Source organism: Mercenaria mercenaria, unplaced genomic scaffold (genome assembly GCF_021730395.1).
Source record: "Mercenaria mercenaria strain notata unplaced genomic scaffold, MADL_Memer_1 contig_5101, whole genome shotgun sequence".
NCBI classification, from domain to species: Eukaryota; Metazoa; Mollusca; class Bivalvia; order Venerida; family Veneridae; genus Mercenaria; species Mercenaria mercenaria.
The window spans coordinates 64,953-77,089 of NW_026463388.1; the positions used below are offsets into that span (position 1 = coordinate 64,953).

Here is a 12,137-nt window from a genome sequence, read left to right on the forward strand (position 1 = left end):
GAGCACGTTCCTTTCTATCATTAAGGATAACATGGTGTAATAGCCATATTTCATATCTTGTAACTGGATGGTAATATTTAAATGAAATTTGGTTACTTTAATAACATTCAAAATTAAAAACGTTTCACCGAGAGATTTTAGGTGTTCATAGTCCACGTAAACTTAATTCGCAAATGTCTAATAATAAGTAGGCCCTAGATCTAAAACTGTTACTTGTTCAAGAACTGTGAAAGGTTCTTACAAAAATAATAAATTTATCATCAACGCAGTTATGTTGCCATGCGGTTGTTATCCTATTCCAAATTGCGTCCAATTCAAACAATGCCGCGTGATTTAAATATTTATTTCAAGTTTTCTTCTTTTTTTTGTTAAATTCAGTGTATGAAGTAAGAAGTTAAGATATGACTGTCATATTATTACGAGTACATGTTTTTTTTTAATTAAACAGAATGAATACATGAATGAAAAATAATAGAAAATGATAAGACACATGCATTGCCCGATGAGTCACGATAGGATATACGGGACCCATATGGGATCCTTCTGGGAAATGTTTTTTTTTTCAGACCAAATAAATGTATTATAATTCCTTGAAAACACAAAACGATTGTTTATATTAATGACAACCCTTACAAGCCTAAAATCAACAAATTGGTATATCATATTACTGCACTGAGACGTTGTATATGGGTCCCATATAATTTTGTATCTATTTAGTCTGTCTTTGTTTTGCGATTTCTTTCGTCTGTGTAAACTTGCAGTCAGTAAACAGTTTGTATATACTTATGTATGGTCCTTAATGCCATGTCGAGTAATTCTGGTTGATTTCATTATCATTGTCCTTTTGGTTTAGTGTCTAAAAGTTAATGTGTTCCTTTTGTCCGTCCGTCCGCTCGCAGTGTCTTGTCCGGGCTCTGATTCTACATGCATGGACTTATTTTTAAGTATTGATTTTTAAACTTCAAACATGTGTTACCGATGATACAAGTATTAGTGAGGCCCATTCAGTAATGACCACCTCCAATGTCAGTATAACAACGACAAAAAATCTTCAACACAGAGCTATAAATTAGTCCTTTGTGTCAGACTAGCAATTCCTACATGCACAGACAAAATTTCAAATATATTGTGTTGTATAGTAGAACTTATTTTCATGCGGTTTTATTTGATAACTGACTGTGTAAGATCGTAAACAAGCAGAGTTCCGATCTACCTTGTTATATGTTGATTAAAGCTATATGTGGCTGCCATGTTAATAAATAAATGATTAACAGTCATGTGAGATTTTGCAAAGTTCTGCTTTTTAGATTTGAAACAATCGTTTTCAATCGTTTGCCTCTATACATCAACAACTTGCGGTTTTAGACCATGAATAAACTTGTATTTGTTGAGAAGGTATTTATGAATAAAATAAAATGGGTGCAATTAAATAATTATGTATGAGCAAATAAGATTATACACCTATCAAGCACCGCACTAAGAAACACTTTTCAAAACAAGAACGGGCATTTGAGATTCATTAAAAATACTGAATTCTTCAAACGAAATTCAAAGGTCTGCCGACCAGAAGCAATCATTTGCACTTGCAAAACCCGAGGTGAAATTACTTTCTTTTGTAGCCCGAGGGTACCTGTAGTGGTTTTCCTCCACCAACAAAAGCTGGCAAAATGGCAATATGTATTATATTGCTTCGGTGTAACTGCAAAAAATATATGGTTGGCTTTCGCATGGCGGAAAAAATGGCAAGAACGCGTGAACTAGGTTAAAATTCAGCCCGAGTGTGAAGGAATCTAGTCCTAAAGCCTCTTGAAATGAAAGTGCCAATTTTTTTTTTAAATAATTACGTTTCAGTCAAATCACTGCCAGTAATACTTTTTACATACAAAAGTATTCAGAATCATCGGAGTTAATGTATAGTCTATAAATGTTAACATCCGAGTTCAACGACAGCACTAGCGGCCGTTTTCGACAGTCTTTTTTTTTCGACTTCTAAGTCGAAGTCTAAGTGCTTGACATATTTTTGGGCAAGTGGAAAAAGCTGACAATTATGAGCTACATGTTCTAAATTCTACGTAGGCCAGGAACAAAGTCTGCAAAGATTTAATTGTTGCAACAGTGCAGAATGAGATACTGATAATTAACTGGATTAGCATTCATCATGTCAGCAGTCAATCAAAACTTCGGTGTCAGAAATACTTGATACCCAAACGAAAAAAAAGGGGAAACAAAACACTTAAACAAAACACTAATACTATACTGTGTTTTGATGATGTTTTATTAGTATAGCAAATGACATGCAAATGAGGTAACAAAACACTAACAAAACACTAACAAAACATTGCTAACGAAATACCAACAAAACATGATATGCAAATTAGGCTTATACAAAACACTAACAGAATACTTAATGTTTTATTAGTGTTTCATTATATGAGCTAAAGAAAACACTAACAAAACACTGCTAACAAAATACCAACAAAACATATGATATGCAAAAGAGCAAGGTTACAAATTTAAACAAAACACTAACAAAATATTTTATGTTTTTTTAGCGTTTCATTACCTGTGCTGACAAAATACCATAAGCAAAACATAATATTATTTACATGCATGAAACAAATTTATATATGAGCCGTGCCAGGAGAAAACCAACATATTGGCTTTGCGATCAGCATGGATACAGACCAGCCTGCGCATCAGCTTGATTTGGTCAGGATCCATGCTGTTCGCTTTCAAATGCTATTGCAACCATAGAAACCATTAGTGAACAGCATGGATCCTGACCGGACTGTGCGGATGCAAGAAAAAGTATACACACAATGTGGTGCTAAAATGTCACCATTTTCTACTCAGTTCCAAGGTCATTGAAGTATATTGATCAGTATTTTCCACTTTTTGCCATGGCTTCTTTCAACAACATTCTGATGTATAGTCAGTGTAAGATATGCTATTACTTTCAATTGAATGTCACTATTGGTTGAGAAATTTTCTGTAAATGGTAGCCATCATCAATGTAAAATGCCACAGTTTTTACTAACTGCCACAAAGCCACTGTCACCATTCGTCTCACTGCAAAACCTGAAGATGTAATAAACCAAGAGATATTAAACCATAAAAGCAGTTTCTTCATTTTTTTTTTTTTTGTTTTAATGTAGTTTCAAAATTAAATTATCATACATAGTAATATCTGGTATTCAAAATAGTGCATCTTTATGATACAGGCAACACTGCAGATTTGATCCAGTAACAACTGTAACATTACTTGTTATATTTTCAAGAAACTTATTTTTTTGAATTGGATTTCAAATGTTGATAAGGTTCCAGCGATGGCAGACAGATATTCAATGATTTGGGAAAATGATTAATAGATTGGACTTATGCATTGCTATTACCCTTACCATATTGTTATAATAAATAGTAACTTAGTTTGATTTCTGCCAGTTACCTGCACTTACACCTCAAGTTGTGATTACTTAATATGGTATTTTTAATTATTATTATATATTGATTTGGACTTGATATATAGGAGATAATTATAAAACCTGCCATGAGTTTGCTGGAAATAAGTTTTAAAATTGATCTATTAAGTCATGTTCAGGATTTTTTTTTCAATTGTTCACATTCATTTAAACATACAACTATGGTATTGGTAGTGTATACATGTATATATACTTACATGTTTTTGAACTGCTGGATTCGTTAAGTCTTCTTTCAACACAATACGTTGATAAGGTCCCAATTCATTCATGTGTGCCATACTTAATATACACATATGGTGCTATACCTGAAAATAGATTTAGTTTAAAACAAAAAATGTTCATAAAAACATTTGGTTTATTATTGGGTATGTCAATGATCAAAAATTTAAACTGTATACATTGTGATGATGGGGTCAAAACTGTCACTGGTTCTACCAACTGTATAGCAAATAGAGAGCTACATTTATTCTTATTACATTATACTCTTTAATAGATTAAAAGAATTATCTGGATGAACATGATTAAATTAATAAATTTAATTACCCCAATCTTATAAAATAAACAATATGAGCCGTGCCATGAGAAAACCAACATAGTGGCTTGTTTTCTCATGGCATGGCTCATATAATCATTTATAACAGCAAGTATCATTTACCTTAACATAAATGTGTGCAACACCAATAGACTAATTAATAAGTAAAAAACAGGTTAAAACACTAATTTTAGAGCAAAATATTATTTTCTGAATTTACAGACTGAAGTAATTGCAGTGCCATGGTAAGCAGACTGGTTGCATTGTTTACCCTGTAATTGGGGAGGTAACTCTACTGGTTTAAAGTTTTTGTCTCCGTTGAATAATTTCATTTAAAAGTATCCACTTTTCTTTTAGTAAATTAAAAGCATGATAAACTCAAAAATACAGCTGTTTAATTTGCAAAACAGAAGCATTTGAACAAAAATAAATATGTGAAGCAACAGTCCTTTGTGAAAGCTACCCAAACAAAAAGTAAACAACCTGCTTCCAGTTTGAATCCATGATTTATTATAGTAACAGGTAATCTAGATTACTGCTGGAAAATGAATAAATTATATTGACTCACCATTTGTATTCTTTTCATCACTCTTAAACTTCCATGTTAAATATAAACTGCACATAGTAAACAAAGAGCTATATAAATAAACTTCTTTGTAATGAAATAACTCCATCCTGCTCTCATAGAACTTCCTGTTTAGATTTGAATTTTTGATATTCTTGGGCAGATGTGTCATTTACAGTCAGCTAATGAAAGATACATGTAGGATGTTGAAACTATTTCTTACTAGAGTAAGATTTTATTCCATTTAGATACACATAAATTTTAAAGATTACTCTGATAAAAAAACCCCAAAAAGTTGAGGATTACTTTTTGTGGTACATGCACAGCCCCCAGAAGTAGTTCACTGGCTTTATTTTCATTGGCTGACCTCTTGGTTGAGTTTCTAAATATAAAGCAGACAAGATCTTATCAGTCTGTGGTAATCTCCTGTTGTGAGATAAGCAACATGTACACTGCAGTAGATTAATTTATCACCCCTTAATAGCCAGGTGGAAACAAATGCAATATTATATATCTATGCAACTACTGTTAGTGATGTTCTCTTTGGTGTAACTCTAGGAGAAAAAGTAATGATAATTATTTCAATAAATTTTTAATTAGTTCAAATGAACTTTTCTGCAAGGTGCATGAATACATTATAATATATACAAGTTGCATTGCAATTCATGTTTTAATCCAATTTGTTCTGTTACCTATCTAATTAAGTTTATTGTAGTTATTGGTCATAAAAATACTTATTCATTAAAATATTTATGTTCACAAGAAATACCTCCCAAAACTTCTGTGACTATAGTTTCCATCACAAAAGCTTTCTAAGTTATTATTTTTCATGCTATTTTCCATTCCAAAAGTTTACTAATTAACCCTTGCCCTGCTAAATTTCTATAATGAACTTGTCCATGTTCCAATTTGGACAGAACCATTAACTGTTAAAAGGGGTGTTCACTGAAAATTTACAGACTAAATAGTGAACAGTGCAGACTATGATCAGACTGCACGGATGTGCAGGCTGATCTTGGTCTGCACTGGTCGCAAAGACATAGACACTTGCCGCCAGCACGCTAAGGGTTAAGTCCAACTTTCCAAGACAAAAGCTCCTGTTTCTATAAGTCAAATGAGATACCAACAAAATGTAGCATGTACAAATTCAAGTGTAATGAAACACTAAGAAAACATAGTTTTCATTCTCCAAAGTGTAATAAAACATCAATAAAACATTACTGATATAACAAAACATTAACAAAATACTAAACACCTAAAATCCTGGAAGTACAGTATTGGTGTTTTGTTAAATGCTGTACTAACAAAACATCCTAACAAAATATCAAAATATGTTTTGTTGATGTTTTGTTGGTGTTTTGTTAGTGTTTTGTTATTTTTTTTTTTCGTTTGGGTATCTATGGAAATAGATGCATCGTATCTGGCCTAATACAAAATAAAAGAGTTAAATTATTTTTAGAGCATCAATAAGTTGATTTCTAACATTACTGGTCATGTTTAAAGCATAAAAAGTGCAGCTTAGCAACTTTTTATTAAAAAGTTGAAAAAAAAAAAATTCTCCAAGGCTATAAAAACTTATAGGGTCGGGCCAAAAATTTAAGATAGGCTGGGATGCCGGAAACAAACAATTTTTTACACCCTATATCAGTATTCTGATTATTTTGAAAACAATGCCAAGAAATTGGCATTTGTCACATTTGTGTGTAATAATAAATCGTTTTACATGCAGGATTGGAATAATTAAGCTCGCATACTTGTAAAATGCATGTGACTTTTGCCCAAACTCAGTCTCATGAAATTTTGCTGGTGCTAACTTAAATGGAATCGACAGCATTTATCATTTCTTTGACTTTCTGTTTCGATCTGCTGTAAACAATATAATCGAACTAGTTTTGTTAATCCTTATGTATCTTATTTAAAACAAGAGGACCATGATGGTCCTGAATCGCTCACCTGTCCTCACATGACCCAGTTTTGAACTGAGTATGACGTCGTTTTTTCTATTATTTGACAGTGACCTAGTTTCTGAGCACATGTGACCTAGTTTTGAACTTGACCTAGATATCATCAAGATAAAAATTCTGACCAATTTTCATGAAGATCCATTGAAAAATATGACCTCTAGAGAGGTCACAAGGTTTTTCTATTATTTGACCTAATGACCTAGTTTTTGAAGGCACGTGACACACTTTTGACCTTGACCTAGATATCATCAAGGTGAACATTCTCACCAATTTTCATGAAGATCTCATGAAAAATCTGGCCTCTAGAGAGGTCACAAGGGTTTTCTATTATTTGACCTACTGACCTAGTTTTTGACTACACGTGACCCAGTTTCGAACTTGACCTAGATATCATCAAGGATGAACATTCTCAATAATTTTCATAGAGATCCATTGCAAAATATGGCCTCTAGGGAGGTCACAAGGTTTTTCTATTTTTAGACCTACTGACCTAGTTTTTGACTGCAGTTGACCCAGTTTCAAACTTGACCTAGATATCATCAAGGTGAACATTCAGACCAACTTTTATACAGATCCAATGTAAAGTATGGCCTCTAGAGAGGTCACGTTTTTTTTATTATTTGATCTACTGACCTAGTTTTTGACTACATGTGACCCAGTTTCAAACTTGACTTAGATATCATCAAGGTAAACATTCTGACTAATTTTCATGAAGATCCATTGAAAAGTATGGCCTCTAGAGAAGTCACAGGGTTTTTCTATTTTTAGATCTACTGACCTAGTTTTAGACCGCACTTGACCCAGTTTCTAACCTGACCTAGATATCATCAAGATATACATTCTGACCAATTTGAATAAATATCCCATGAAAAATGTGACTTCTAGAGTGGTCACAAGCAAAAGTTTATGCACGGACGCACTGACGCACAGATGACGGACGCTGCGCGATCACAAAAGCTCACCTTGTCACTTTGTGACAGGTGAGCTTATAATTAGATATAAACAAGAGATATAAACAATAGTCACAGCAAAATTTCTTTACTCTAGCTCCTGTTTGTTTGTTTGTTTGTTTTGGGTTTAACGCCGTTTTTTAACAGTATTTCAGTCATGTAACGGCGGGCAGTTAATCTAACCAGTGTTCCTGGATTCTGTACCAGTACAAACCTGTTCTCTGCAAGTAACTACCAACTTCCCCACATGAATTATCAGAGGTGGAGGACTAATGATTTCAGACACAATGTCGTTTATCAAATAGTCACGGAGAACATGCGCCCTGTCCGAGGATCGAACTCGTGACCCAGCGGTCCGTAGACCAACGCTCTTACCTACTGAGCTAAGCGAGCGGGCTTCTAGCTCCTGTATTGCAAATGAATTTTAATTTTGTGGTTGTTTAGTAATCATTGTAAGTCTTTTGTTTTCCTAAGTTCACAAAAAAAATTCCTTACCAGGTAGAGAGACTTTAAAATAACCTAAAATTTGAAAGTAGCAAGTTATTTATAGTAACAACTAAGAGAAGTTAATCTCAAAAAAAAAAAAAAAAAAAAAAAAAAATCCAAAAAAAATTGTATGTCCACAAAAAAATCTTTACCAGGTAGATATGGTCAAAATACACCTCAAAATTGGATGTAGCATGCATGTTGTACTACAGAAAAGTGGTCTCGATTTTTCCCTAAGACTAGTAATGAAGAAGTTACAATATAAGCTATTTATAGTCGCAACAAAGGGAAGTAATTCTAAAGAAAGGAACTGTGCATGACACTTCCTCTCATGATGGTATATAATTGTGCCAAGTTACATTAAAATCCCTCCATGCATGAAGAAGAAATGCTTCGGACAAAGTCATTCTTGTATCTGACCTTTGGCCTCTAAGTGTGACCTTGACCTTAGACCTAGGGAGCTGGTTCTGGCGCATGACACTTCGTTTCGTGGTGGTGAACATTTGTGACAAGTTATATTAAAATTCCTCTATGCATGAAGAAGAAATGCTCCGGACAATGTTTTTCATTCTTGTATCCTTTGACCTCTAAGTGTGACCTTGACCTTAGACCTAGGGACCTGGTTCTTGCGCATGACACTCCATCTTATAATGATGAACAACTGTGCCAAGTTTCATCAAAATCCCTCCATGCATGTAGAAGATATGCTCTGGACAAAGTCATTCTTGAATTTTTCATTCTTGTATCCTTTGGCCTCTAAGTGTGACCTTGACCTTAGGACCTGGTTTTTTCGCGCATGACACTCCATCTCATGATGATGAACAATTGTGCCAACTTTCATCAAAATCCCTCCATGCATAAAGAAGACATGCTCCAGACAAAGTCATTCTTGAATTTTACCTTTGACCTCTAAGTGTGACCTTGACCTTAGACCTAGGGACCTGGTTCTTGCGCATGACACTCTGTCTCATGATGGTGAAAAACTGTGCCAAGTTTCATCAAAATCCCGCCATGCATGTAGAAGATATGCTCCGGACAAGGTCTGTGGACGCCGCACGCCTGCCAGGGGCTTTCCCATAATACGTCCCGTTTTTCAAACGGGCGCATAAAAAGAACAAACACAAAACGCTACCTTATTTACAGCATAAATATCACTACTTACATGTTAAAAACCGATGTCTTTTGAGAATTAAAAAGCAGGTTTTGGCGCTAGTCCTGATCATATATGGGGCAGAACATTACTAATCAGACAATGTAGGCCAACACCTGCAACATAATTGTGATACAAACTGAACCCGGCTCATACCAAAAGTCTGTCATTAGCATGTAATGGACACGTTACATGGATAGCATTTCTTTTACCTGTTACCTAAGATTATGTCAGTCAGCGGACACAATTTTAAGATAGTCGAGAATATAATATTTTATGCTTTGGTTCGCACTTAAAAAGGTTTTATGAATTATATTTCATCTAAGACAAATAATTTGTTTTGTCTTTGCTAAATGTTCAAATACTAAACCATTAAAACGGTAGATAATAAAGGGAATTCAATGGTAAATTTTGTATAAAGAGATGTATGATGACGCAATAAACTCAAGATTTGTAAACGTTTACAGCATTCCAATGTCGTGTCTGCTTCTTGGAAAGATTCTGTAAACTACTTTAGTAATACCAATATGTTTATCTTAGACACAGGAACCAGATAGAAACATCTTTTTATAGAAAATCTAAAATATATTAAAAAAACTTTTTAGCAATCAAAACAAACAGATACTTATGATTCTTCACTGGACATTAAAGGCCCAACACAAGATAAACATTACGAGACCACATTGTGAATAAGACTGTTGGTATGCGCTTGACGACAGAATTTTATTAGTAATTTTCGATATTTGCATAGATGATATTGTGTAACAACAACAAATATAGTAACAACAACAAAAGTTACATTTACAGACCCCAATGAGCGAGCAAACACTTGTCTTCTTAAATAGAAATATTCATCAATCTTGTTATTCAAAATTTCACATATGAGCCGCGCCATGAGAAAACCAACATAGTGGGTTTGCAACCAGCATGGATCCAGACCAGCCTGAGCATCCGTGCAGTCTGGCCAGGATCCATGCTGTTCGCTTACAGTTTTTCCAATTCCAGTAGGCTTTAAAAGCGAACAGCATGGCTCCTGGTTGTAAACCCACTATGTTGGTTTTCACATGGCGGTGCTCATATGTTTTTGAATTAATTTAGATACACTTATATAGTACATGTAAATTAATATATCCGACTTGATTAAATTGATAATGTATATTGCTTTCTATATGTAAAATGTATTTTCAATCCGATTAAAATCATCTCCTAAAATTCATTGCTTATAATATGTTAAGATCATGTATTTCAGTGAGACCGAGATATTTGCTTTATCAATGTATACATGTACTGAAACTGAACTTTTTCGGGTAATCCCCAAAACTTTCCTTTGTATACCCAAACGAAAAAAAAAAATAACAAAACACTAACAAAACACCAACAAAACATCAACAAAACATATTTTGATATTTTGTTAGGATGTTTTGTTAGTACAGCATTTAACAAAACACCAATACTGTACTTCCAGGATTTTAGGTGTTTAGTATTTTGTTAATGTTTTGTTATATCAGTAATGTTTTATTGATGTTTTATTACACTTTGGAGAATGAAAACTATGTTTTCTTAGTGTTTCATTACACTTGAATTTGTACATGCTACATTTTGTTGGTATCTCATTTGACTTATAGAAACAGGAGCTTTTGTCTTGGAAAGTTGGACTTAACCCTTAGCGTGCTGGCGGCAAGTGTCTATGTCTTTGCGACCAGTGCAGACCAAGATCAGCCTGCACATCCGTGCAGTCTGATCATAGTCTGCACTGTTCACTATTTAGTCTGTAAATTTTCAGTGAACACCCCTTTTAACAGTTAATGGTTCTGTCCAAATTGGAACATGGACAAGTTCATTATAGAAATTTAGCAGGGCAAGGGTTAATTAGTAAACTTTTGGAATGGAAAATAGCATGAAAAATAATAACTTAGAAAGCTTTTGTGATGGAAACTATAGTCACAGAAGTTTTGGGAGGTATTTCTTGTGAACATAAATATTTTAATGAATAAGTATTTTTATGACCAATAACTACAATAAATTAATTAGATAGGTAACAGAACAAATTGGATTAAAACATGAATTGCAATGCAACTTGTATATATTATAATGTATTCATGCACCTTGCAGAAAAGTTCATTTGAACTAATTAAAAATTTATTGAAATAATTATCATTACTTTTTCTCCTAGAGTTACACCAAAGAGAACATCACTAACAGTAGTTGCATAGATATATAATATTGCATTTGTTTCCACCTGGCTATTAAGGGGTGATAAATTAATCTACTGCAGTGTACATGTTGCTTATCTCACAACAGGAGATTACCACAGACTGATAAGATCTTGTCTGCTTTATATTTAGAAACTCAACCAAGAGGTCAGCCAATGAAAATAAAGCCAGTGAACTACTTCTGGGGGCTGTGCATGTACCACAAAAAGTAATCCTCAACTTTTTGGGGTTTTTTTTATCAGAGTAATCTTTAAAATTTATGTGTATCTAAATGGAATAAAATCTTACTCTAGTAAGAAATAGTTTCAACATCCTACATGTATCTTTCATTAGCTGACTGTAAATGACACATCTGCCCAAGAATATCAAAAATTCAAATCTAAACAGGAAGTTCTATGAGAGCAGGATGGAGTTATTTCATTACAAAGAAGTTTATTTATATAGCTCTTTGTTTACTATGTGCAGTTTATATTTAACATGGAGTTTAAGAGTGATAAAAAGAATACAAATGGTGAGTCAATATAATTTATTCATTTTCCAGCAGAAATCTGGTTACCTGTTACTATAATAAATCATGGATTCAAATGGAAGCAGGTTGTTTACTTTTTTTGTTTGGGTAGCTTTCACAAAGGACTGTTGCTTCACATATTTATTTTTGTTCAAATGCTTCTGTTTTGCAAATTAAACAGCTGTATTTTTGAGTTATCATGCTTTTAATTTACAAAAAGAAGTGGATACTTTTAAATGAAATTATTCAACGGAGAAAAAAAACTTTTAAACCCAGTAGAGTACCTCCCC

General features: G+C 33.5%; 1 long non-coding RNA gene across 1 annotated transcript; it reads right to left on the bottom strand.

Moving 5' to 3' along the window:
- Positions 1-2,207: 2,207 nt before the first annotated feature.
- On the bottom strand, positions 2,208-5,963 carry LOC123525066 (uncharacterized). Its single transcript, XR_006681388.2, has 3 exons — positions 4,580-5,963; positions 3,677-3,784; positions 2,208-3,078 (listed from the first exon to the last, which is right to left on the bottom strand). It is a non-coding gene; the product is annotated as an uncharacterized LOC123525066 (long non-coding RNA).
- Positions 5,964-12,137: the final 6,174 nt, after the last annotated feature.